Source organism: Macrotis lagotis, chromosome 1, assembly GCF_037893015.1.
Source record: "Macrotis lagotis isolate mMagLag1 chromosome 1, bilby.v1.9.chrom.fasta, whole genome shotgun sequence".
Lineage (NCBI taxonomy): Eukaryota > Metazoa > Chordata > Mammalia > Peramelemorphia > Peramelidae > Macrotis > Macrotis lagotis.
This window is the reverse complement of record NC_133658.1, coordinates 868,682,005-868,708,257: the sequence shown is the minus strand read 5'-3', so window position 1 is coordinate 868,708,257 and position 26,253 is coordinate 868,682,005. Positions and strand designations below refer to the sequence as shown.

Sequence of the window (26,253 nt, the reverse complement as noted above, 5' to 3'; positions counted from 1 at the left end):
GTCCTTCAAACTGGGCTAACATTTAGGAGAGATGAAATTATTCAGACGAGAGAGAGAGAGAGAGAGAGAGAGAGAGAGAGAGAATGAATGAGTTTCACAGAAATTGTCAAATATTCTAATTGGAAGAATCTATAGAAATAATCTGATCTATTTCTCCTCATTTTAGAGAAGAAAATGGAAAGTTAAGAAGGGAAGTGACTTAGCTGAGTTGTGCCTATACAATGAGGTAGACATGAGATTAAAACCCAAGTCTCCTGAGCAAGTCATCAACAAACATTTATTGAGCATCCACTATGTACCTCGCATTTACTATGGATATACTAGGAATAAAAAGACAAAAGTGAAACAGAACCTGCCCTCAAGGAGTTTATAATTTAATTGAGGAAAGCCAAGCACATTCTTTTTTTTAGTTTTTTTTTTTTTTTGCAAGGCAAATTGGGTTAAGTGGCTTGCCCAAGGCCACACAGCTAGGTAATCATTAAGTGTCTGAGGTCAGATTTGAATTTAGGTACTCCTGACTCCAGGGCTGGTGCTCTATCCACTGGGCAACCTAGCTGCCCCACCAAGCACATTCTTAATTGGGGTTTTCTTTTAAAAATATATACACATACTTTATTTTTCTTCCTTAAGGATATGATTTCTCTCTCATCACATTCAACTTAGATCAATGCAGACCATGGAAACAATGTAAAGACTAACAAAATTGGGGGGGGCAAGATTGGAGGGGAAACTGTAAAATTCAAAATAAATAAAATCTTTCAAAAAACCATAAACAAATAGGTTATTCTGTGAAGATGTATACTCTAGAGACCTCCTTGTCAGCCCACCAGCAAACTCATCTACATTTAGTAATCGCCTATTGCCTATTTAGGTACTAAATCTACTCAGGAATGCTACAGCTATAATAAGGCAGTATTACAGCAAATACACCAACCCAAGACTGGGTTATATTCTGATTCCCATTGTAGAGATCACTTTGGACCTCAGAAGGTCAAAACTGTAACTTTCTTGAGTCATTCAGGGTATCCCCCTAAGATCCTCCACCCAGTTGCTTACTGACTTGTTCACTTGTTAAGTTCTGTTCTGTTGTTAAGGAAGTAAGACTAGAAGAGGAAGGATAGAGAAATGGTGTCACCACAATGGAACAAGTACCAAGCCATTCTGATGACCCAGATTCCAATACTACTACTTGGTTTTCCCAGGTCTACAAAATAAGAGCCCCTAAACATATCAAAGATGCCAATCTTCAGTGGAGAAGAGGATGGAAAATCTAGTAAGGTTGACCTTAGTTCTCCTATCAAAATGATTCCTAAGTCTCTTCACATTTCTGCCCTTCTATATTCTAAGATCTCTTCCAGCTCTGACATTTTCTTTTCTTTTTTTTTTTGCCTGAAGACCTCTGTTTATTTATTTATTCATTTATTTTTACTTTTTTATTTATTTATTCTTATTTTGTACAATGTTTTTTATACATTACTAAAATATTCTTGTTTAAGAGTAAACATAATACCCCCTCCCCCCAAGAAAATATAGACTCACATAAACAATGAATTAAATTAAAATAATAATAATAATAATAATAATAATAATAATAATAATAATAATAATAGGTATGGCCAGGTGGCACAGTGGACGGAGCACCGGCCCTGGAGCCAGGAGCACCCGAGCCCAAATCTGGCCCCAGACTCCCAACAATCACCCAGCTGTGTGACCCCATACAAGCCACCCCAACCCCATTGCCCTACAAAAACAACAACAAAAGACCCAAAATAAAATAAAATAGTAATAATAATAATAGTAGGGGTGGCTGGGTGGCAGACAGAGCACTGGCCCTTGAGCCGGGAGCACCCACGTCCAAATCTGGCCTCAGACACCCAACAATCACCCAGCTGTGCTGCCCCAGGCAGGTCATCTAACCCCATTTGCCCTGAGACCCCCAAAATAATAATAATAATAATAATAATAATAATAATAATAATGATGATGATGATGATGATAAATGTGCTTCAGTCTGTGTTCCAACACCACCAGCTCTGTCGCGGGTGGATCACATTCTTTAGGATAGGTCCATCACAAAAGTTACTTCCATATTTTTCCACCACCATTGCCATTGCTGATCGCAACCGCCTCCTTTCATACTTCTCTACCACCATGAACTATATTTTCTCTCTCCTTTCACTCTGACTCTGCTGTAGGGTCGCTGAGTGGCACAGCAGACAGATCCCTGGCCCTGGGGCCAAGAGGCACAGAGCCCCCATACCACCCCTTAGGCCTAGCATCCACCTGGCCCTATGGTCCCGGACAGGCCTTCCAATCCCAGCCCCTTGCAAGAAGTAAAAAGGAAAATGTGTTATATCTGACCACTCTCCCCCCATGGTCCATCCTCTTCTCCATCACTCACATCCCCCCCTTCCCCCTGTCCCCCCTTCTCTCGTTCTTACTACAGATGTCTATACCCCATTGAGTATATATATGACATTTTATTTTCTAAAGACTCTTACTGCTCTAAACTTCTATGATTCTTCAGAAGAACAAAAAGGATAATTGAACAAGAATCACAACAGAGCCAAGACTACCCAATAAACTATCCTACCTGGTAGGAGTGAGAGGGGGAAGTGGGGAACATTCTCTCCTCCATAATCCCTGAGGCAAGATGGAATAGCAAAAGGAGAATACTGGTTTGTCTACTCTTAAGCAGTGGTTCCAAAGAAGTCTGGAGAAGACAGATTGAATGGCAGGATGGGTGGGGCTTGTTCCTACTCAGGGTTTGGAGCTGAAGGAAACTTAGTGGCAAATGCTTTAGGAAGTTCACAACAGCTCTCCTGGGTCCTGGGATAAGACTGATTCTGTTTTCTCTCCCAGAAGCTATCCCATGTCTTCTAGAAGCTCATTCTAAGGCAAAGGGAGAGACTCCTGAAGGCAAGTCAACCTGTCTCAGTTAAGTAAGTAAAAAGAGTATCAGGGACATTTAGTAGAGAAATGGAGAATGGAGACATGTCCCAGGGTCACAGGACCAGCTAAAAGAGAAGTAGAACATAAGTTCAAGTCTAAATAGGAAGTACCACATTGGGAAGGATCCTTCAATAGACAGGCTAGAGAACTGGCTTTTGCCCCAACTGTGATCACTTCTTCTCTGGTACTCTTGGTATGGGAATTATGCTGGTTGGTATCTCAAGGTCCCTTCCAGCTCTAAAAATCTGTAAATCTATGAAATCAAAATGGTACCAAATTTGGAGCATAATAGACTCAAAGCCAGAAGCCCTGGATCCAGGTCATCGTTCCAACATTTCCTGACAATGGCAAGTCACTGTAACTTCTCTGAGTCTTAATTTCCTAATCTGTAAAATAGAGATGATCATACTTGTACCACCTACTTTATAAAGTTGTTATGAAGACCACCCTTTTGTGCTATAGTGCACTTATATATTATTTGGGAAGAGATTTGCTATGACAATTCTCAACACATCTTCCCACAATGATCAATTTATTTTATGATCATAAGAGCCCTTATAAGTAAGATAGATAGTTGTCCCTGTTTTCACAAAGGAGAAAACAGGTGTGATAATTATTACTTTTGGCTCCAAAACATTCTATGTTGCTCTCCCCACCCTCACTATGCTTGGAATAAGTCCAATGAAGCATGGCACAAGAAATGATGTTTGATTCAGAGAATCTAAGTTAAAATTCCCACTCTCTTGCTGACAAGCTGAATGATAAAATCAACTCCCCTCTCTGGGTCTCAATTTTCCCAACTCTAAAATGAGGGACCTAGACAAGGTCTCTAAGGTTCCTTCTGGTATGAAATCATAAATCAAAGTGATCGGGAAAAGAAAAGATAAGCTAGATAAAGGTGGAGTCAAGGATAGAAGTACCAAGTACCACAATAAAACAAAACAATAAACATTAATAACCTACTGTAGTTGTCCTTCGGACTCAAAGAGAATCAATGCATCATGATGTTGAGGTCAAAGTACAATAGGCTTAACTGTAGCTAATCAGTTCAATAGAATTTAGGAAGACTATCAGGGGTCAGGCTCAGTCAATTTGAACATACAGAATGGAGATATCTCTAGATTTGTGAATCTCTCTATTCTATCTTGCTTAGAGAGTAGATTCTGGGTAATTTTGTGTCTCTCCCAAGTCTCACAATTGATCCTAAAATTCTTCAGAGAGACTTTGGGAGTGTATTTTTAAGGCTTCTTCTACTGACAATAGTCTACCAATAAGACAGTTCCTGCTTTCAAGGGGCTTACAATCTAGTGGGGGGAAAGGGGAAGTTAATACATAAAAGAAAGCTTAAAGGGAAGTGGGGAATGGCTGTCAGAGGGGAACCAGTGCAGGAGGCAGGAAGATAGTGGAGATGAAAACAAACAGTTGAGGGAAAAGATGTGGCTGAGATCCTTTACCAATTTTAAAAAGAGAGGCTTTGGAAAGAATGAAGTATCTGTCTTTTTATGATGACCTAAAGGCTTGGGGTTCCTTCATCCTCTGGTCATTTTATAGAGAAAGGTTTAGTGGACAAGTAATCTCAAGTCTGTACCTTAGTTATGAGAAATCTACTTTGCTTTAAATGTAGATAATTATAACCTCATCCAGCTTTGTTTGACTCTAACTCATCAAGCAGCAACAGTTAAAAGCAAATATGGAAGAACAGATTTGTATAAGATTGGAAAAGGAGTACAATAAGGCTGTAGATTTAATTTTTATGCAAAATATGAGGTTGGGCAAATCAAAAGCCAGAATTAATGTTGACAAGAGAAAGATGAATAATCCCAGAAAAGCAGGTGATACCACACTGGTAGAGAAAGGAAAGAAGAATTAAGAGGCTCCTTGATGAGAATGAAAGAAGAGAGCATAAAAGTTGTCTTGAAGCCATGAAGTTAAAAGATGCTTGTTCCTTGAAAGGAAAGCTATGGCAATCTGGACAGCATACTTACTAAAAAACAGAGAAATCATCTTGCTGACAAAGGTCAAGGCTCCGGTCAAGGCTCTGGTTTTTCCAGTAGCAACGTAAGGCTGTGAGAGTTGGACAAGAAGGAACGTTGAGCATAAACAATCCAGGATTTCAAATTCTAATGTTAGGGAAGATTTTTCACAGTCCCTTGGACTTAAAGAAATTAGTTCAGACTAGCCACTGGAAAGTCAAATAGTGAAACTGAAGCTTAAATACTTTGGCCACATGATGAGAAAACAGGACTCACTGGAAAAAAAAAACTGATGTTGGGAAAGATTAAAGGGAAGGGGGGACAGCAGAGGATGAGATGAATGGATAATATCATGGAAACAATGAATATAAACCTGGACAGACTGAGAGATAATGAAGAACAGTAAGTAGGTTTTAGTGTGCTGGTCTCTCTTCCTCTTTGCCCATATGTACTTGACTTATTTTTCCTGATTCAAGGTTCTCCCTACCATACCTCCCACAAATCTTCTCTTTTGAGCTCTAACATAGTGATCTCTCATCTGGCTCCATTTGTCCTTATTGTCTGGAATACACAATTTTGAGGGGAATCTGAACCTATATTTTATCAGGGGGCAGCTAGGTGAGCACAGTGGATAGAGCACTAGCCCTAGATTTGAGAGGACCTGAGTTCAAATCCAATCTCAGATACTTAATAATTAACTAGCTGTGTGACCTTTGGCAAGTTACTTAATCCCATTGCAGGAATTCTCAGGGTGGAAACTCACGGGGGTTCTTAACCTTAATCTTATGAATTTATTTTATGATAAATGAGTTTCAACTTAATTGGCTTTCTTTGTCTTCTGATTATTTTATTTTTATGCATTTAAAAACATTATTCTGAGAGATGTCCATAGGCTTCATCAGAGAGTCAGAGGGCTCAAAAAAGGATTAAGAACAGTTGCCTTTAGAGATGCTAAAGTCCACCATCACATAGTTACTATGTTATCAGAGGCAGAATTTAATCCCAGATCTTTCTAACTCCCAAATCTGCCAAATCTGCCACTGTGCCAAGCTGCATGCCACTAAAAAATTAGTACCTTATTATCCATCATATTGCCAATTGTCTATGCCATGCAATTCTATACTCTTTTATTTACTTATATCTTAAGTATTTTTTTCCACTTGTGTTTGACTTGGTTCCTTAATTAAACCAGAAAGCTCTTTTGAAGGCCAATCGTCCTTCAGTTCATTTGGGGATGAGGCTGTGGGGGAGACTAGCTTTAGTCTGTTTTATATCTACCTCCAGTCCATAGCATAGCATAGTGTTCTAAATACAGTAGGTGCTTTTGAAATGCTAGATTGGACTGAATTGAATTTTTTTTTTAGGTTTTTGCAAAGCAAATGGGGTTAAGTGGCTTGCCCAAGGCCACACAGCTAGGTCATGATTAAGTGTCTGAGGCTGGATTTGAACTCAGGTGCTCCTGACTCCAGGGCCGGTGCTTTATCCACTGCGCCACCTAGCCGCCCCAGTCATTTCCTTTTTCAAGCATCCCCACATTACAGAGAAGAAACTGAGGTCTTGCTGCACTTACATTCCATGCTGGAAGTCCTCTTTAGATGTGACATTCTGTATATAGCATATAATGTTCTAAGGTCTCATTCAGTCCTGACATCCTATATTCTAAGGTCCAGCTCTGCCCCCACTCAGCTCCATGAGACAAAACCTTCTCTCCAGAGAAATGTTAGATCTACTCAAGTTCCTACCCACAAATCCTAAGTTTTCAGTCCCCTGTGCAAAGTGCAGATTATCCCCACCTCAGTCCACTCCATGGACATCAAACCATTCCCCTACAGCTCCTAAAAATTCTAATGGATACTGGGAATTCACATTTATAAGACTCAACAAGGCCATGAGTACAACCTACAGAATCAAAGTTACTAGAAGGAAGTCCACATTATTCTCTTACAGCAAGCCAGGGCTTTCTGTCTTCTTCCTTAATGGAAACCAACCCCATTCTACTTTAATTATAGGTTGTGTTCATATATATTCTAGCTTCCTGCCTACAGAAAAATTTCAATGTTTCCTCCTTATATACCACAGACTTCATTTCTTCATTTCTTAATCTCTTTCAAGTTTTCTCTCATGAAATATAAGCTGCTGGAGGGCTGTGACCTGTTTTCTAATTTCCAACATTGTTCAATTGGAGAATCTCATAATAAATAGCTTCTTATCAACATAGAACTTCCCTATCAGAAACCAGGTCCTAATCTGTCTCTTTTGGTCAGATTCCTTGAGCCTCTGGTTAATTAGTCATCAACTGTAATCTTACTCTGGGTTAAGGAAAGTCTCGTAGCAGAGACTGTGTAGTAGGCTGTAGTAGGCTGATATATTGACAGCGGGTAGCCAGAACTCAAAGAAGACTCATTTGTGACTGGCATCCATTGGAGCATTCCAAATGGAAGAGTGGTAAGAAGAAACGGACACCACTGTTGCCACTACCTTTCTTCCTCAGTGACAGTCTACAAAGTATAGAGCTATTAGATCTAGGGTCAAAAGAGCTGAGTTCAAGTTATAGCTTTGTTACCCTGCAGTAGCTCTGTAATCAAGAACTGCATTCAGGTCATGGCTCTGTTATCCTAGAGTAGCTCTGTTAATCGTGAACAAGGTGTATGGTGTAATAAAAAGAGAATGTGAAACCTAAGGATTAAGGTTTGAACACTGGCTCTGCTATTTACATTCTAGGATACTAGGCAAGTCGTTAACCTTTTTAAATTACAGCTTTCTCACATCAGTAAAATTAAGGGACTAGGTTAAATGGTAAATCTTTTTGAGCTTGGAGACTTCTGATCCTAAATTAACAGCCTCAGTTTCCTCATCTGTAAAATGGAAATAAGAAAAACTGCCCAACATATTTCTCAAAGCTATCATGAAGATCAAGACAATGGAAATGAAAGCATTTTGCAGGTAGTAAATAATATGCAGGTTTGATTCTATTTAAATATTTATTAAGCATATTCTATGTGGAAGGTACTTGGATACATAAACATAAAAATATTTTCTTGCCCACAAAGAGGTTTCATTTTAGGCCTGGGCATATAAAATACTTACTAATAAGCAAATGCATGATAATTTTACAATAGAGAAAGTACTAACAATCAGGAAGGTGATGACAAGCTTCGTTTGATGCAGGTCATTAAGGGCAGTGTGTTTCTAGGGTCACAAGCTAAGAGATACAGCTCAATGTTTGGGAAACTGCAAATTGGTCAGTGTGGTCTGAACACAGAAAGGATGAAGAGGAATAATGCGAACTAAGTATGGAAAGTTAGGCTGGAACCAGGTTGTAAAGGGCTTGAAATGCTATCATCCATGAAGCAATTGGGACTCTCTAAGCAGAGGAATAAGATAATGCAAACTGCACTTTAAAATTATTTGGAAGTTGGTGGTGAATGATTAGAGAGGGGAGAAGCTGGAGACAGGGAGGTCAATAGAGAGATAATTACAATAGGACAGGAATGAAGGGTGGCTATGAAAGTGCAGAAAAGAAAATCAATAGATGGGTGAGTAAGAAGGGTGGGAGGTGGGGGGGAAGAACACTAATCCAGTCTCTCCCTCTAGTTCCAGCTCTAGGCTCAGAAGGACCTGAGGTGTGTGTAGGGTGTGTGTGTGTGTGTGTGTGTGTGTGTATGTATATGTATATATATGCTCCTGGTATAATGCACAGACCCAAAGAGTGTTCCCATTTCTTCAGCATCCTCCCTCTCCAAAACACAGGCTAGAACTGGCTGCTAAGGCTGGGAAGGTGACTAGTGAGGCACAGAGGAACAAGCTCTGACACTATGTATAACCTACTGTGGACCTCAATTTTCTCATCTGTCAAATAAGGACATTGAACCAAATGATCTTTAAGAAACTTTCTAATCCATGATATCCTGTGAAAAATAACTCATACGACCAAGAAGAAAGTGCAAGTGGAAGGGCCAAGGGTAGTAGGGGTCCTCACAATTACCCTGAGATGTGATATAGGATGGGGAGTGGGAAGGCAGGAAGGAGAAACAGAATGCCTAAAGAACTATCAGGTTTACAACTATCACCTGCCCAGCTCTGACACTAGCAAAACCTGTTTCCCTTAACATACTAGTGAAAACCTATGGGTTTCTATAAAATGGGTATAATGCAAACAGCAGTGAGTCTGGAGTTCAAATCCTGCCTCTGCTCTGCACTACCTGTTTGAGTCATCTTCCTTTTCTGGGTCCTCTATTTCCTTTTTTTTGGGGGGGGGGGATTTGCAAGGCAATGGAGTTAAGTGACTTGTCCCAGGTCAAAACAGTTAGGTAATTAAGTGTCCAAGGCTGGATTTGAACTCAGATCCTCCTGACTTCAGGGCAGGTGCTCTATCCACTACCCCACTTAGCTGCCCCAGGTCCTCTACTTCCTAATTGATAAAGTGAAGCAAGTTAGACTAGAACTAGATGATCCTTGATGAATCTATTAAAACAATGCTTAAAACTTCACCTAGGAGGCAGGCACTTCCACTTAAAAGGTCTAAGGTCTCCTCCAACTAGAAATTTTATTTCTGTTCATGGCACCGCCATCTTCCCCGGCCTCCCCCTGGAACTGGAGAAGTGAGGTCACACAAAGAAATTGTGAATGGTAGGGCTAGGATTAACATTGACATTCCTAAAGTTCATATCTAAACATATCATTTCCTTTAGTTGACAAACTCTAATAGGTAATACTTTCAGTATAAAACACAAATTTCTCTTTTTAGCCATTCACAGTCCTCACCTGGGCTGCAACCTGTCCTTCCAAGTTTATTCTACTTTAGTTGCCTTTATTCATTCTCTGTTCCACCCAAACTAGTCTATTTACTTTTAATAGGACACGGCATTGAATTCCTCATGCCAAATCAAGTCTAAACATCCTGATGTTGGCTTTCAAAAGGCCCTCCACAATCAAGCTCCAACCTATTTGTCTAGTCTGAAACTCATTTTCCTCCCCACTTCCTCTTCTCTACATCCCAACTGTTTTTCCTCCCTACCACCTTCTCCAACTGTTCATACACTTTCTTTTCCTTCCAGGTCCAAATCCCAACTGTTTTTCCTCCCTACCACCTTCTCCAACTGTTCATACACTTTCTTTTCCTTCCAGGTCCAAGTCAGATGCAACTTTCTCAATGAAGTCTTCTCTGATTTCTGCCCATTTCCAAAATTCTTCACAGCACTTTGCCTGGATGCTCCTTAGCACTTAATGATTATGTATTTGTCCTCACTGATCAACCATTATAAACAGAATCTAGACTATATATCTCTCTTTGTATCCAGAACAGTAGGAAATGAGAATTTGCTCATGTCCTTCAACCTTCAGAATCACCTTCTCCAAACATCTTTTAAAGCCTAAGTCAAAGTCCTATTCCTTCACAGGCCATCTCTCCTTCTCCTTTCTATATACTTTAATTTTATACTTAGCAATACATTCCCTCAAAGTGTTTGTTGTTTCCTGAGTCACTGCCTCATTCAAACAAATATTTAAATCTTAAGATGTTGCTTTCAAAATATTATGAGGGCTACAGGGATAGATAAGACACAGTCCCTACTCTCAAGCAGAGCAATAGTCTAATAAGAAGGAAATGGGGACAAATTCATAAGACATAAAGTGAAGGCCCAAATTTCCAAGTTCAATTCCAGTCTCTCCTCCATTAAAAAAAAATACCTTCCTTGATTCCCTCCTTTCTTGGAGCAAATGTTAAAGAAAGTTACCTTAACTTCACATTTCTCCTGACACTTTCTTATTATGCTTCTGACCTTGGGCAGATCATTTAATCTCCCTATAACTCTGTTTTGTCATCTATCAAAAGATGGAGATTGGTCTAGATGATCTCCTCTCAGTTCTAGACTAAGCAGTCTTTATCCTTGGATTGATCACACTCTGCATCAGTTATTTGTCTCTGTCTTATCCTCTGTTAGAATATAAGCTCTTTGAAAGCACTAACTATGCTTTCAGTCTATTATTTTCATCCAAAGAACCTATGCAGGACCTAGATCATGTATTCAGTAAGTGCTTAATGAATGCATAAATGAAAACTGGAGTTCAAATAAATAACAGCAAAGTTCAGAAGGGGAAAAAATTTTACCCATTGGAGTTTGTCAAGCAAGGGGAATGACATGTACCTTTAAGAAGTTGGTGGTAAGGGGCGGCTAGGTGGTGCAGTGGATAAAAGCATCAGCCCTGGAGTCAGGAGTACCTGGGTTCAAATCCAGCCGCAGACACTTAATAATTACCTAGCTGTGTAGCCTTGGGCAAGCCACTTAACCCCATTTGCCTTGCAAAAATCTAAAAAAAACAAACAAACAAAAAAAGAAATGGGTGGTATGGAAGTGGGAAAGGTGAAGGACAGTCAGAGTTCATTAAAAAATGGATGAGATGAGAAAACTGAGGTTTAAGGGAAAGAAAAGTTTGCCTGAGGTCAGTGACAAGTCAGTCTCAGATTGGGAATCTCAGCACAGGGGAGATGTATAGGAATAGAGATGACTCCAATACTCCAACACACACACCCTCTCCTCACCTCCTCCCCTCCCCTCCCTTCCTCTCCTCTCCTCTCCAATATGGCAAGCTATTGACATAAAAACGATTTACATGAAAAACGAGTAATCTTTTGGATGGTCGTTAAAAAAACAAGAAAGAAATAGTTGTTGAACTGTTCCAAAAGAATAGATAGAATTTCAATGGGCAAAAACGGGAAAAGGAAAGGTAACTAAATGTAGAACAGAGTGATCCAAACATAGTCCAAACCCCTTCAAATGAAATCTCTTTGAGAGAAAAACAACAAACTCCCACATAAAAAAAAAATCTAGTATCTACTAGAGTCCAAGTTTTTGACAAACTTGTTCAGAGGAAAGCTGCATAGCCTCTAGGGGAAATACAGTTTGGGTAAGCCAAGGTCCCTGCCCTGATGGAATCTAGAGTCAAACCAAAGTGACATTTTTTCTTCCTAGATTGCTAAATTCCTAGAAAGGACCCATAAAATGCCTTATGTCTTTTTTGTCTTTCACAATACTTCACATTGTGTCAAGGAGAAGCTTCAGAAAAAACTGGTGCACTGATATACAAATAGCCACACAATCCTCTTTCTCTAAATCAGTAAACATTTATGAAGAGGTCACTAGGCATCAGAGAGCACCGCATTGCAGGGAGAGAACAGGTCTGAGAGACCACTTGGGTTACACCGTGGCTGTGTGGCTCTAAGCAAGTCCCTCTCGTATTTTAGACAAGTCTCTAAGAATATCAATTGTAGCAAAGGCTCAGGTTGTAAGAATAGTTTTCTCTTTCAGTAGTTCTTTATACTGATAAAATCACAGGTCCAGTCTCTAACCCTAGCACTAAGCTAGCTGTTGAAAATACAAAGATATAACCAAAAAGCCCACCGGGGCTTACAAATTTATCAGGGAAAACTGATGCAGTAAGACTAGCAGAAGTAACACAAAAGTAGGAAACCATGTGCAATGCTGAGGAGATGGAGAGCAGGGATCCATCTCCACACACACAATCCCCACTACCCCCAATTTCCCACTGAGTCAAGTTAAGTTCCATCAGCCACTGCTACATCTTGGTTGCTTGGCCAAGGTTGGCCTCTTCCAAATTTCCCAAGAAATCACTAAGAATGAGTCTTTCAGAGTCTTTCTTGGACACAAAACAGGGCCACCCTAGAGAGAAGGACCCCTGGGGCTGCAAATTGCCACACCCCCACAAACTGCCTGCTAACAGCACATCATCACTGTGTGGGAAGAAGCATTACAGAAATATTTAAGAGGCAGACCTGCCCCAGCAGGAAGCTATAAACACAAATGACCACACAGCCCCTCCAAACACGGGGAGGAGTCCTGTACAGGACATATTCGTCTGCACTTGCTTGTGTTTCTTCTTCAGGGTTTGGTTTTGTTTGGTTTTGTTGTAGCTCCTGCCTCTACCATTCCATTCTAACTTCCACATCCTTGTGATTCATTTTTATTTCCCAGAAGATACGAGAAGAGGGAGCAACAATTCAATATTATCAGACTGAGGGCTCAGGAAAAGGAAGAAACAGACTGGAAAGCAGTGCAAGAAGTAAGGGGAAGCAGAGGGTAGGAATGTACAGGACAAGCCTCCAGCGCCCAAGTGAGCGAAGTCACAGCATCCTGAGCTGAGAGAGACCTTAGTAATCATGAATCCATCCATCAGCAAGCATCACCCTTAGGAAACATCAGACACCAGGCTAACAGATCCAGGGAAATAAAGTATCCTGTATTTAGCTTATCCAACTACTTCATTCTACTTATAGAGGAGGAAACTGAGGCCTAGAGAAAGGCAGAAAAGACCACCCAAGTTGACGATTACATGGGTCTTACGTGGATCGGAAGCAGACTCACATCCTCCAGCTCTCACTTAACCCAGGGCTCCTTGCACATAACCCCCACCCAGACTTCCTTCAATAAATAATACAAAGACTTCACTGCATCTCTGGGGCACCACTCCACCCACAGAAGCCCCTTCTGCATGTGCTTCCAGCCCCCTGCCCGCCCAGAAAAAGGACAGACTTCCCCAGCGGCTGGCCTGAAGGGGTTAATCCAGCTGGTACCAAAGGTTAGGAGGAAATGAACAGCCAGCCACCTGACACTCTTTTGGCAGAGCCAAAGCTGATTAGTTTAGGTTACAAACACCGCTGCAAGATTCCACTACACTGATGAAACTGCTCCTTTTTCACAACCTAAAAATAACCCATTTATCAAAACAGGCGCATTCCACACATGTTTCTGCACTGTCAGCTCCCTGAGGTTGCAGATCCCCAAATCCTTCATTTGGACTTTTCTTAGAGAGCCCTGCTTCCCCCATCCCAAAGCTGGGGACGCCAAGACCATATCCAGAGAGCTCCAATCTTTCCTAACTCAGGCAGCTTCAGTTTCTTTCCCAACAGCAAACCTGTGCTGTGCCCAGGCCTCATGCAGAGTTCTAACAGGAAGGAGGGCTGGGCTTCAGGGAGGCAAAAATGATGGGCATGATGAGGCATGATGAGGAAGTCAGGAAAATGCCTTGGGTTCATGCAGGAATGGAAGGTGCCCCACCCACCAGGCAGGCAGGAGTCTGAAAACACCCGAGAAAATGGTTTCCAGTCTATCCGAGCTGCAGCCCAGTCAGCCTCACCTCCCCCCCCATCCTACCTCCATTGCTTCCATCAATCTAACAAATCCTAGCCAAGCACCATGCATCATACAATGTACTTGGGGTCCTGGTGAAGCAAAGATAGATCTGAGAATAAAATCAGCATAAGGGAGAAATGTGCAAGAGACCTAGATGAAATACTAAGAGAGAGAAGTTAGGGGGAAAGGGGAGAGCTAACTTCAGTGGGATAGGGAGAGGGGGATGTGCTGTTGTACTCCAAGAAGAAAAATCCATGGGAAAGGTAGGACCGAGCACTATTATGAAGAGAGTCCTTTTCATTCAGTGATTCCAGGGTTCTTGTATCCTCAGCACCCACTCACATCAGAAAGTAATGGAAACCAAACAAGAAGCACCTACTATGTGTCAGCAGGTACAAAGAACCACATCAAAAATTAAAGTCAAATAAGATGTCATTCAAATTCCTTAGGCAAGTACTATAATAAGACCAGAAAGAGTGCTGACCTTGGAGTCAGGAAGACCTGAGTTCAAATTCTGCATCACTAAGCTGTGTAACTCTGGGCAAGTCTCCTAAACCCTATTTGCCTCCATTAGGGCAGCTAGGTGGTACAGTGGATAGAGCACTGGATACAGTCAGGAGGATAGGAATTTGAATCCGACTCTTACTAGTTGCCTCACATCCAGGGACATCTCCAGTTGTCCTGATACATATTTGGCCACTGAACCAGGGGACTCTGGAGGAGAAAGTGAGACTGGTGACTTAGCCTAGCCCCCCAGGCCCCCCCACTCAAATGCAATTCATCAATTCATGTGCTTGTCATGGCCTCACCTCCCTGATGTCTTGTCTTCTTTGAAAATGAAGGACAAAAAAAAAAAACATCATTAGCCTCCACTTCCCCAACTGTAAAGGGGGGGGAGTGATAATAACACGTACCTTGAAAGGTTGTTGTGAGGATCAAATAAGATAATGTTTTGTGTCTGTTTGCTTTATCATTTTTCAGTCATGTCTGACTCTCTGTGACCCCTTCTGGGGTTTTCTTGGCAAAGATACTAAAGTGATTTGCTATGTCCTTCTCCAGCTCATTTTAAAAATGATGACACTGGGACAAACAGGGTGAAGTGACTTGTCCAGGGTCACACTGCTAGTCAGTGTCTGAGGGCACATTTGAACTCAGGTCTTCTTTTTTTTTTAGTTTTTTTTTTTTGCAAGGCAATGGGGTTAAGTGGCTTGCCCAAGGCCACACAGCTAGGTAATTAATTAAGTGTCTGAGACCGGATTTGAACCCAGGTACTCCTGACTCCAAGGCCGGTGCTTTATCCACTACGCCACCTAGCCGCCCCCGAACTCAGGTCTTCTTAACTCCAGAGCAGGTACTCTACTGTACCCCAAAACTGCCCTATTATTTTGTATTACAGCTTGGCAAGGTGCCCTGCCCAATACATAGTAGGCACTCTATATATGCTTATTCCCTCCCCTTCCCCCTCCCTGAGCCAGAGAGCTCTGGCTCAAATACCATTTCTGACATTATCTAAGTGATAGTGGACAAATTATTCAATCTTGCTAGGCCCTTATTTCCTCATGTGTAAATTGATGTGGGTCAGATGACTGCTAACATCCCCAGTACCAGGCGTCTGATAGTAGAAATCAGCTTATTTGCTCTGTACATTAACCTAGACATCATCTGGCCCAACCATCTCACATGCAGATGGGGAAACTTCATGACTTGCCCCGGCTCTCGCAGCTAGTACAGCAGTGCCAGCGACAGATTCTGAAACCAGATCCAGGGATCTTCCTACCAGTCCATCTTGATACTGTCCTATAAAAACTGGTACTCAGCACTTAATGTGTTTACCAACCCCTTAATTTTTTTTTCAAAAAACCCTCCTCAAATCACACCACTAGCAGAAGGAAAAAAATGGGATGGCCCATCTTACAAGTCCAGGCTGAGCCAAAACACTCCCAGACTTTCAGAGACACACACACACACACACACACACACACACACACACACACACACACGAGCCAGTTTGGCTTCCAACTAGAGAAAATTCACGATGAACTGTGGACTTCCTTATAGCCCCTCATTCTTGGCAACCTCTTTCAGGTGACTACAGGATGGTCTCCACCCAGACAGACCCAGACAGAGCAGCTGTCACGCCTATAGCTTGTACCTGCAACTTGCAAAAAAAAAAAAGTGCTTCCCACAGACCAGAGAGTTCAAGGTCATTTTTTAATCTCAAACAATCTGCCCTCTCTCCTCATTGCCACCCCACCAAAAAAAAAAAACCCACAACCGACATTATCTATCAAATGAGCATTCATGAAAACATTCATCTGCAAAAATGTAACCTGAGACCACCCAAGATGCACTTAAGAGATCCAGAGCAAACTCCTTTGGAATCCATCCTCTGCACTAGCCACTCTCTTTTTCTCCCCATTTTGATTCCTTAAGGATTCTATTCAACCCTATCTTGTTCTCCTCGGTTGATTCCCTAGCCCCCTTATCACTGAGGAGACCCTGCCAAGCCTCAGCCTTGGATCACTGCCACTCACCACCTTTGCTTCTACATACAGCACATGATACTGAACAAAGATGGAGAAAAAAAAATCACACAGGCTGGAGCCAGGACCAATTCATAAAGAGTCACAGCCTCCCCTGGGCCCTCATTGCTGCTAGTTAATTCTGCTGTACCTCCCTTATCAACTTACTCTTTTCTCCCCCGACTACCCTGGACTCTTCCATGCCTTTTCACTGCTCTTCAAACCTCTCATTGGCTCTCCCTTCCTCACCTTCTCAGTTGAGAATCTTCCGTCATAATTTTACCCCAAAATGGTGGCCATTTGTCATTAGTTCCCTCCTCTGCCCATCTCCTAGCACTCCCTTCTCCTTCAACCGACACTCACAAGAGGAGGTGGCCCTATTATTGAGTCTGACTCCTCTGTTTGCTAAACCATTCTGTCTCTACCAGCATTCTACCTGTATCCCCCATCCATTTTCAATATCTCCCTCTCTATTGGTGCCTTCTCTACTACCAACAAAACTGCCCATGTCTCTCCCACCCTGGAAAAAAGCCTCACTTGATTCTTCCATTCCCATTAACTATGATCCTATATCTCTTTGTCTTTTTTTTGGCTAAACTCTTTGAAAAGACCATTTACAAGAGATATCCACTTCTTTCCTCTCACTCTCTTCCTGATCTCATACCATTAATCAGGCATCTGGCCTTATCGTTCCACTCATATTACTCTCCAAAGTAACCAGTGATGTTTTAGGTACTGAATCCAATGGCCTTTTTCTCAATCTTCACTCTCCTTGACATGGCCTCTAACACATTGATCTCCCTCTTTTCCTTGATACTCTCTTTTCTCTAGGTTTTCAGGATATATGCTCTCTCCTGGTTTTCACCCTACCCATTGACCTCTCCTACCATGTCTTTTTAGCTTTATCTTTTTTCCATATCACACCCTTTAATCACAAGTGTCCCTCAAGAGTTCTGCCCTGGATCCTGTTCTCTTCTATCTCTGTACTACTGTGCTGTCATCAACTCTTCCAGATTTAATTACCATGTCTTTACTGATGATTCTCAAGTCTGCCTCACCCTTTCTGCTGACCTCCAATTTCCCAACTCCAACTGCTTTTCAAACTATCAAGTTCATTGTTCAATAACATATTAAATTCAACACATCCAAATCTGAACTCATTGTCTTTCCCCCAATTATTCCCAGTCTTCTACCTTCCCTAATAGGGTGAAGGACAATACCAACTTCCCATCCTGGATTCCTTACCACACACACACACACACACACACACCACACACCACACCTACCATATCCAAACGTGCTCAAGGCTTATAGATTTTCACCTTTGCAGCATCTCCTGAATATACTTCCTTCTCTCCTCTGCTCCTGCCCCACCCCTAATGCGGGCCTTCAACACCTCTCACCTGGATTACTGCATAACTGCTGATGGGTCTGCCAGTCTCATGTCTCTTCCTGCTCCAATCCATACTCCATTCAATCACTAAAATGATTTTTATAAAGTACAGGTCTGATCATAAAACACTCCCCACTCATTAAATTCCAGGGGCTCCCTAATACCTCCAAGATCAAATACAAATGTTCTGTCTGGTATTCAAAGCCCTGCATAATAAGGCCCCTCTCCTGTCTTTCCTATCTTTTTACACCTTTCCCCCAACACACACTCTTTAATCTAGTATTCCATTCTCCTAATTTCATTGTTTTCATTCATTCATTCATTCATTCATTCATTCATTCATTCATTCTTCCTGATTGAAAGGTCTCCAAAAAATGAAAAACTATAAAACTAAAGTCTCCATTAAAATGACTCCATACTGCATTACAGATTCTGGAAAAATTTGGTAAAATACTCCCTAACATCCTTGTTCCTCAGTTTCCCCCACTTCTAAAAGGAGAGCAGTGGCTTAAATCTTCCATTCTATAATTCTACAACTCTGCCTAAACATAAACATTCTGCCTTTCAAATGGAGCTGGCAGAGACCTTAGAGATCACTCAGTCCAACAAATCATTTTGATAGGTAAGGAAAATGAACAGTTTTCAGTCACCAAGACTGTCAGTCACCAAATCAGAACTACAACTTAGGTCTCATAACACCCAATCCAATATTCTTTCCATATTCCATAATGCTTCTTAATAATCTAGCTGGAGGAAATGGTCCCCAGAGAAAAAGAAACATCAGTAACAGTCCCCAGAAGGCAAGATAATAACATTTAAGTATGGCCATGAATTACAGATGCTGGGGATCCCCATGAAGACTGAGAATACCAAGGAAGTTGAGGATAAAGGGAGTCAGGGAAATCATTAGTTACTCAGACATCACCTAAAATTCTCTTATTCATCATCCCAAGATTTGGGCAAACCATTAGCAGAATTTGTCAAGGTTATAGCTCTTCTTCAAAGAGAAAAAAGTGTTGAGCAATTATGTACAAGTCACTGTGCTACACCATCCTCCACATTCTCTATTCTCCTTTCCCCTCAGTTTTTAATCACCTATCAATAAATGTTGAAAACCTTTAGATCTACGCACAAGAAAGGAAGTAGAAAATAAACCAGATTAAAGAAGAACCAAGAAATGAGGACAGGAAATAACCATGTATTAGCAATTAATTAAAGAAAGACTCACAGAATTTGAAGCTGGAAAGAACATTAGAGAGTCATCTATAATTCAACTTCTGTTTTAAAGATGAAGTAATTTAAGTTTTAGAGAGCTCAGAGGTAAATTTACTCAAAGGTCTTGTAATTCCAAACCCTTCCAGAATTACTTCTTTGACAATACAATTCAGGGCCTATTTGCCATCACGTATACCCTGTTGGAGGGGGGGAGGGGAGAGGAGAGGAAGAGGAGGAAGGAAGGAAAAGAAGTACTAACCTGAGAGATATGGGTTCAAATCTTAGCTCTGCCAAATCCTAGTTATATGATGACCTTATGCAAGAACCTTGACCCTGGGACAGCTAAGAGGCACAATGGATAGAGCACCAGCCCTGGAGTCAGGAGTATCTGAGTTCAAATCCAACCTCAGACACTTAATAATTACCTAGCTATGTGACCTTAGGGTCACTTAACTCCAATGCCTTGCCAAAAAAAAAAAGACTCTTGACCTCTTTGAACCTCAGTTTCCTTATCTGTAAAATGGAAATAATCTCTTCTCTCTTTCTTTGTGGGCCACTAAAAAATACAATGAAATAAGAAATGTGCAAGTGCTGTGTAAATTATAGTCTTGTACAAAGTTACTTTTGACTATATCACAAAAATCTAAAGATTCCATAAGTATTTGGTACATCAAAAATGTTTAGTGATGTTGAAGGAATATTTTCAGAATAAAGGATGAAATTTAAAAAAAACTTTCTGCTCATCAATTAATTAATAATTAGTTAGTGTTTATTAAGCTAAGTGCTACAGATACAAAGAAAGGTAAAAGGCAGTCCCTGTTCTCCAAGAGTGCACAGTCTAATAGTAGAGGCAACATGCAAACAACTAGACACAAACACACAAGAGATAGATAATGAGAGATACCCCACACAGAGGGAAGGCACTTGTATTAAGGAGAATCATGAAAGGCTTCTTGCAGAGAGGAGGATTTTAGCTGGGTCTTAGAAGAAACCAGGAACTGGAGACTCTGGGATTGGGGAACAGTTAGTGAAAAGGCCCAGAGCTGAGAAATGGAGGACCATCCTGGAGGTCAATGTCACTACATTATGGAAAATGTGAGGGGTGGGTGAAGTATAAGAATGGAAAAGCAGATGGGGGAAGCTTGGGGGAAGCTTAGGTAGGTTTTTAAAATTTTTTTTATTTAAGGCAATGGGGTTAAGAATGACTTGCCCAAGGTCAGACAGCTAGGCAATTATTAAGTGTCTGAGGTCACATTTGAACTCAGGTCCTCCTGACTCCAGGGCCGGTGCTCTATCCACTGTGCCACCTAGCTGCCCTTATATAGGGTTTTTAAAGTAAGTGAATTTTATATTTGATTCTAGCATTGATAAGGAGCAAATGGAGTTTATTGGGGGGCAAGGAGAGGCGACATGGTCAGATCTGTGCCATAGGAAGATAGTTTGCTGAATGGAGGACAGACTGACCAATTGAGGAGAGACCTGAAGTAGGGAGACCATGAGGGCCTTCATCAGGATGGTGATTGTGAGTAGAAAGAATAGGATGAGTGGGGGGATGGGGGGAGGGAAGTAAGATTGGGGTAAAATTGTAAAACTCAAATAATATATTTAATAAAAATAAAAAAAGAAAGAATAAGATGCATGAGGTTCATTTTCTGAAGGTAAAATCAGGACTTAGCAACAGATTGGATACATGGGATTTGGTTCTGAAAGAATGGGTGGTTTTGAAAGAATGGGAAATTGGAGAATTACAGAAGGACATGTCTGAAAATTCAGTTAACCAGAATATACACTATTCCCTGCCAAATATTTTTCAATTAGTCAAGCTTCATGTTACAGGACACAGACTAAATGTATCATCATTGCTCCTAGAACTTTTTCCTTTAATGCCTAGAGCAACCCACACTAAATGTAGTTTATCATTCTCCAGGTGTCTCCTCCTGAGACATGATGCTGACCCCAGACAATGGAGAAAAGGAGAACAAGGATCAGTTTTCTGCTGTTTCATCAACAAATATTGATGCAGACACACTGAAACAGAGATTAAAGCCAAAGATTAAATCAATATCCAAAGAAATGTGACTGTTCCCTAGAGCTCTTAAAACAGAAAGAAAAGCATGAATCTTGAGGTTTTTTCCCTGGGAGAAAAACGGACCAGGTCATAGCTGCTCTAAGGTATCAGGATTATAGGAAAAGTCACCACTGTCTGCCCTTCATCTTTAAGCACACACTATGACTTCCATGTTAAGGCAGTATGGTATAATGGAGGGCACTGGGCTGGAAGCCAACACCCAGCATCTAATCCAGATCTGTGACTTTCTCTGAGTCTCATTTTTACTGTGCCCACTCACCCCCAACCCATTCCAGACAGCTGTTCAGGTTGACAAGTCACTTTTTCTCACCCTTGTTGAAAGATATCAGGGGAAAGGGATTCCTTCCAGCTGGAGAGGGCAGAGCAAGATGGCATCAGAGCTGAATTTCAACAGGCAAGGGAATCCATTCAAGGAATGCAGGAGGGACTGTGTGAACAAAGAGGCAGGAAGAAACTGGGGGATGGCAGAGAGCCCAGGATGGCTGATGAATAGGTGGGAAGTAGCATAAGGAAAAGCTGGAAAGGTAGGGTAAAGACAGATTATAGAGGCCTGTATATTTTATTGAGAATAATAATAGCTGACATTTATATACTGTTTAATTTATATATTATTTTATTGGATTCTCCTCCTAACACTGCTATGAAGTAGATACTATAGGTATTTTGCTGTCCCGTTTCACAAAGAAGGAAGTTGAGACTCAGAAGTGAAGAGACTTGAACATGGACATACAAGTGCCAAATCTGGGATTTAAACCTGAGTCTTTCTGACACTAAGCCCAACAGTTTAGTCACTCTACCCCACAGCCTCTATGATGTAAGCACTGGGGAGCCAATGAAGGTGTTTTGGGAAACAGAGAGGCATGCTCATAAATGTACATTGAAATTACACCAGCAACCACAAAGAATTATCATTTAGAGCACCTCCCTGAACCTTCCCCCTGTCCCCAAGCACCTCTATATCCTAGAAAAACATGGGTCAGACTTTTAGCATACCATTTTTCTCTGTTCAACTGCTTAACTCTGTCCCAACTAAATCCCTTTCCTTTTATCAAAATAAGGTACCCAACCTGAAAAGAAAACAGTATGGACTTGAACTTGATGCCTAATTCATTTTCCTTTCCCTTTCTCTGTCACCTGGACTTTCAACCTACTTCAAAACCTACAGGAAATGGCACGGATCAAGAAACCACCAATAGTGGCCAGCCCTAAAAAGCATCCTGGGCCAATGATGGTATCCGTCATCATACAGCAATGTGGATTCTCTGCTCTGATGGATCTACACAGGTCTAAAGTCAAAGCACAACAACTGACTTACATTGAACCAAGAATGAACGACCCAAGCTGCCCTGGTGAGAGAAGGTAAACCCCTGAGTACAAGGTATATGTTTCAATACAAACCCAAAGGAGAATTGCTCTGTCCTGACCCAATAAGAGTGTTAGGTCAGATGACACAAGTCTAGTCCATATTTGCTCTGGTTGTGTCCAATTTGTGGAGTTATACTGGTCAGCTCTCACTAAAAACAACAACATTGGGCCTTGTCACCATGCTTCCATATTAGCAAGGTAAGGGAAAGAAAAAAACAGTAACTCTTCTGTGGAGAAAAGTAAATCCTGTTCTGCCTGGCATGGTGAGGCCCGTTATAAATAATGCAGTTCTTTATTACAGGGATTTGGATGTAGAGCAAGTTAAATCATGTCTCAGACACATCAAGTACAGAGACTAAGAATCTGATATAAACCCCACACCTATAAGGCAGGTGTTAAGCCTTAGAAAAGGGTTCTCAAACTCCTGAATGTCTCTTACTGTCAACTTGGCAACCAGCTTATCCTCCAGAAGAAAGGGGTATGGTTTACACCTCCTTAGTCTTCTTTCTCCAGCTAATTTTTATGCTTCTTGAGAGGGAGAGAAGATATAGTTCTTTGTGCTTCCTTAACAATGCCCTCTATATAAAAGTAATCCAATAAATATTTCTTATTATTTGATGACCTGACCAGAATTTACCCTCCCCCCTAACCTTCCCCTCAAAAAAACAACCTTGGACATTTTGTGTTCAGAAACTGAAGTTCCAGGTTTTTTCTTAAGAAGTCATTAACCACTCTCGGCCCGCCCCCAGCCGGCGGGCGCTCGGCGGAGGCCGGGGACCTTCAGCCCGGCGGGAACAGTGGGCCAGTGGCCGGGCCGGGGATCAAAATCCATGGATTCAGCCAAAAATGTGATAAGTGAACCTGTTGAAGTAGAAGAAGATTATCTAATTATGGCTGCTTACAATTGATTGAAGAAATGCTCCAAATGGAATGCTCTTTGCCTCCAGATTAGAGGGACATAGGAGCTGGCTTTTCTACCCAGAGTATCTGCCACCATCATGCCTCATCCCTGTCCTCGATGGACAGTCTTCAGAAGGAGAAAGTTGTCTCCACAGCTCATTTAGGTCTTCAGAACTTTTGCCTAGAGTCTCCATCTCCCTTTTCATCCTCATTGAAAACTTTTATCGACTTGTATGCCATTCTAGGCATTGTATAACACAATTAATATAGATTTGGTTCATATTTTTAGGTGGTTTATTGATGCAGAAAGACATAACAAAAAGCTCTATGTAAAGCCTTTACATTGAATAAATAAAACAGGAACAAGTGTAAAAAAAAAAAAAGTCATTAACCAGGGCAGCTAGGTAGTGTAATGGATAGCGCACTGGCCCTGGGGTCAGGAGGATATGAGTTCAAATCCGACCTCAGATACTTAATAACTGCCTAGCTGTGTGACTTTGGACAAGTCACTCTTAACCTCATTAACCTTAAATAAATAAGAAGTTTTAAAAAAAATAAGTCATTAACCTCTTTGGGCCTCAGTAGCCTAATTTGCAAGTTCGAAACAAAACCTAGCCCTTACCTCTGGATAGTTAAGGTTGTTTCTTTAAATAACTGTATTTGTCTTCCTTTGTGATTCTATTTATTTTGCTTTATATATTTTAAAACATGATTCTGGGAAGTTGTCTTTAGACTTCACCAGACATGGTTAAATAGGTTTCAGCCACCAAAGGTGAAGAACCTCAGAACTTCCTCCATTATTTTCAAACTGTACTTTTTATTTATTTATTTTTATTTTTAATTTATTTATTTTTGCTCTCCCTCTCTCTGAGGTTTAACCACTGTCTCGGTAAAAGGACAGTTCCAAATTTCAAGGCCCTGTAGTTAGCTGACATTTCTCACCTAGTTATACTACTGTTGGACTATCCAGTATCACCCCAGGCAGCTCAGGATACTATCCCCCACTAAGATCTCATCTGCCTCAGAACTCTTTTCATTGGAAGGTGGGACCAGGAACTCCAAATCTCCCCTTCAGGAGGCAGCTAAGCTCAGCCCTAACCTCATTTCTCTCCACTTTCAGACTTCCCTACTTTCTATATCATGGCCTCAGGCAGGTATCTCCCCCCACCTCCCCCTAGCTTCCATTAGGGTTAGCTTCATCCATTAGTTTACAAGCTCCTCTACGGCAAAGACAATCTTCCTTTTTTCCTGTTTAATATCCAAAACTCAGTAGTATTTCACATATAGTAGATGCTTCATAGATGTTTACTGATTATGGACTATTGCCCCAAAGGTCATTTCTCATTCACTTCATCCCTGCCTCCATACCTCCACATTCATTGTTCAGCTTCAATCAGATTATCTAAAATCCTAATTTAGTAACTCCTAAAATTTAGTAACTCCTAAAAGAGTCCTTTCCAATTCTCTTCACCTCAAAGGAGCAGTTAGGGATAGAATCTCGGGCCTGGGGGTGAGGGGCAGCTAGATGGTGCAGTGAATACAGAGCACTGGCCCTGAAGTCAGGAGGACCTGAGTTCATATCCAGCCTCAGACACTTAATAACAATTGCCTAGCTGTATGACCCTGGGCGACTCATTTAACCCTACTGCCTTGCAAAAGCCAAAAAAAGAACAAAAAAAGAAACCTGGGGCCTGGAATCGGGAAGACCTGGGCTCAAATCTGGCCTCAGACACTTTTTGGCTGTGTGATCCTGGGTAAATCCATCATTCCGTTTGCCTTTCTTTCCTCATCTGCAAAATGAGCTGGAAAAGGTAACCATCCACTATCTTTGCCAAGAAAACCCCCAAAAGGGAGTGATGAAGTGACATGACTAAAACCAACTGAACAACAACATTCACTTAAATGATTAGTCTTCCCAGACCCTGGAGAATTACTTGGTACATTTATTTAAATATTATGCTTATATTAAATATTATACTTATCTCTATATATTTTTTCTCCTATGTCACATACATTCTTTAAGGGAATAGGAAAGGAATAAGGATGCCCAGATCCTAGCATGTGCCCCTGATGAATAACAAGTATTAAATTAATGCTCACTAAATTAACTTGATAGAGGTAAAGAGCCACAGAAACGTGAGCTATTACTATTTCCCCTGAAGAATAAATCCATATATAAGGACAAAGTAGTTAGGATCCAGCACCCAAGCCCCTATTTTATACTCAGTAAGTACTGTACTTAATAGATGAAAGATTGATAGCCTTTCCCCATTCATTCAAAAAACATTTCCTTGGTCAAATCTTCACTCTAGAAATGTGACCAATATTTATTATTAATAGTAATAACTCGTATTTCTTAGTGCTGACAGGGCAAGCTTTATCATCCCCTCTTTTACAGATGGTAATACTAAGGTTCAGAGAAGAGGCAGCAAGCAGGTTCTGACATAAGAAGCCCTATTCTGAAAAAACTAGAAACTGAGGAGATGCCCATCAATTGGGGAAATGGCTGAACAAGTTGTGGTATATGAGTGTAATGGGATACTAGAAACGATGAGCAGGTAGATTTCAGAAAAACCTGGAAAGACTTACATGAACAGATGCTGAATGATATGAACAGAACCAGGAGAACACTGTACATGGTACATCATTGTGTGATGATCAACTATGATAGACTTCACTCTTCTCCACAATACAA

The 26,253-nt window shown here is 41.1% G+C and overlaps 1 protein-coding gene across 9 annotated transcripts in view; it reads right to left on the bottom strand.

Moving 5' to 3' along the window:
• LUZP1 (leucine zipper protein 1) overlaps positions 1 to 26,253 on the bottom strand; it is a 99,165-nt gene that overhangs the window by 36,797 nt on the left and 36,115 nt on the right. The window contains exon 3 of one of the 9 annotated variants that reach the window (XM_074218167.1): positions 23,329 to 23,519. The exons of 6 other annotated variants lie outside the window; for them this stretch is intronic. The gene's annotated coding sequence lies outside the window, so the exon portion shown is untranslated. 2 more of the 9 variants (XM_074218169.1, XM_074218173.1) reach the window with 2 other exon arrangements.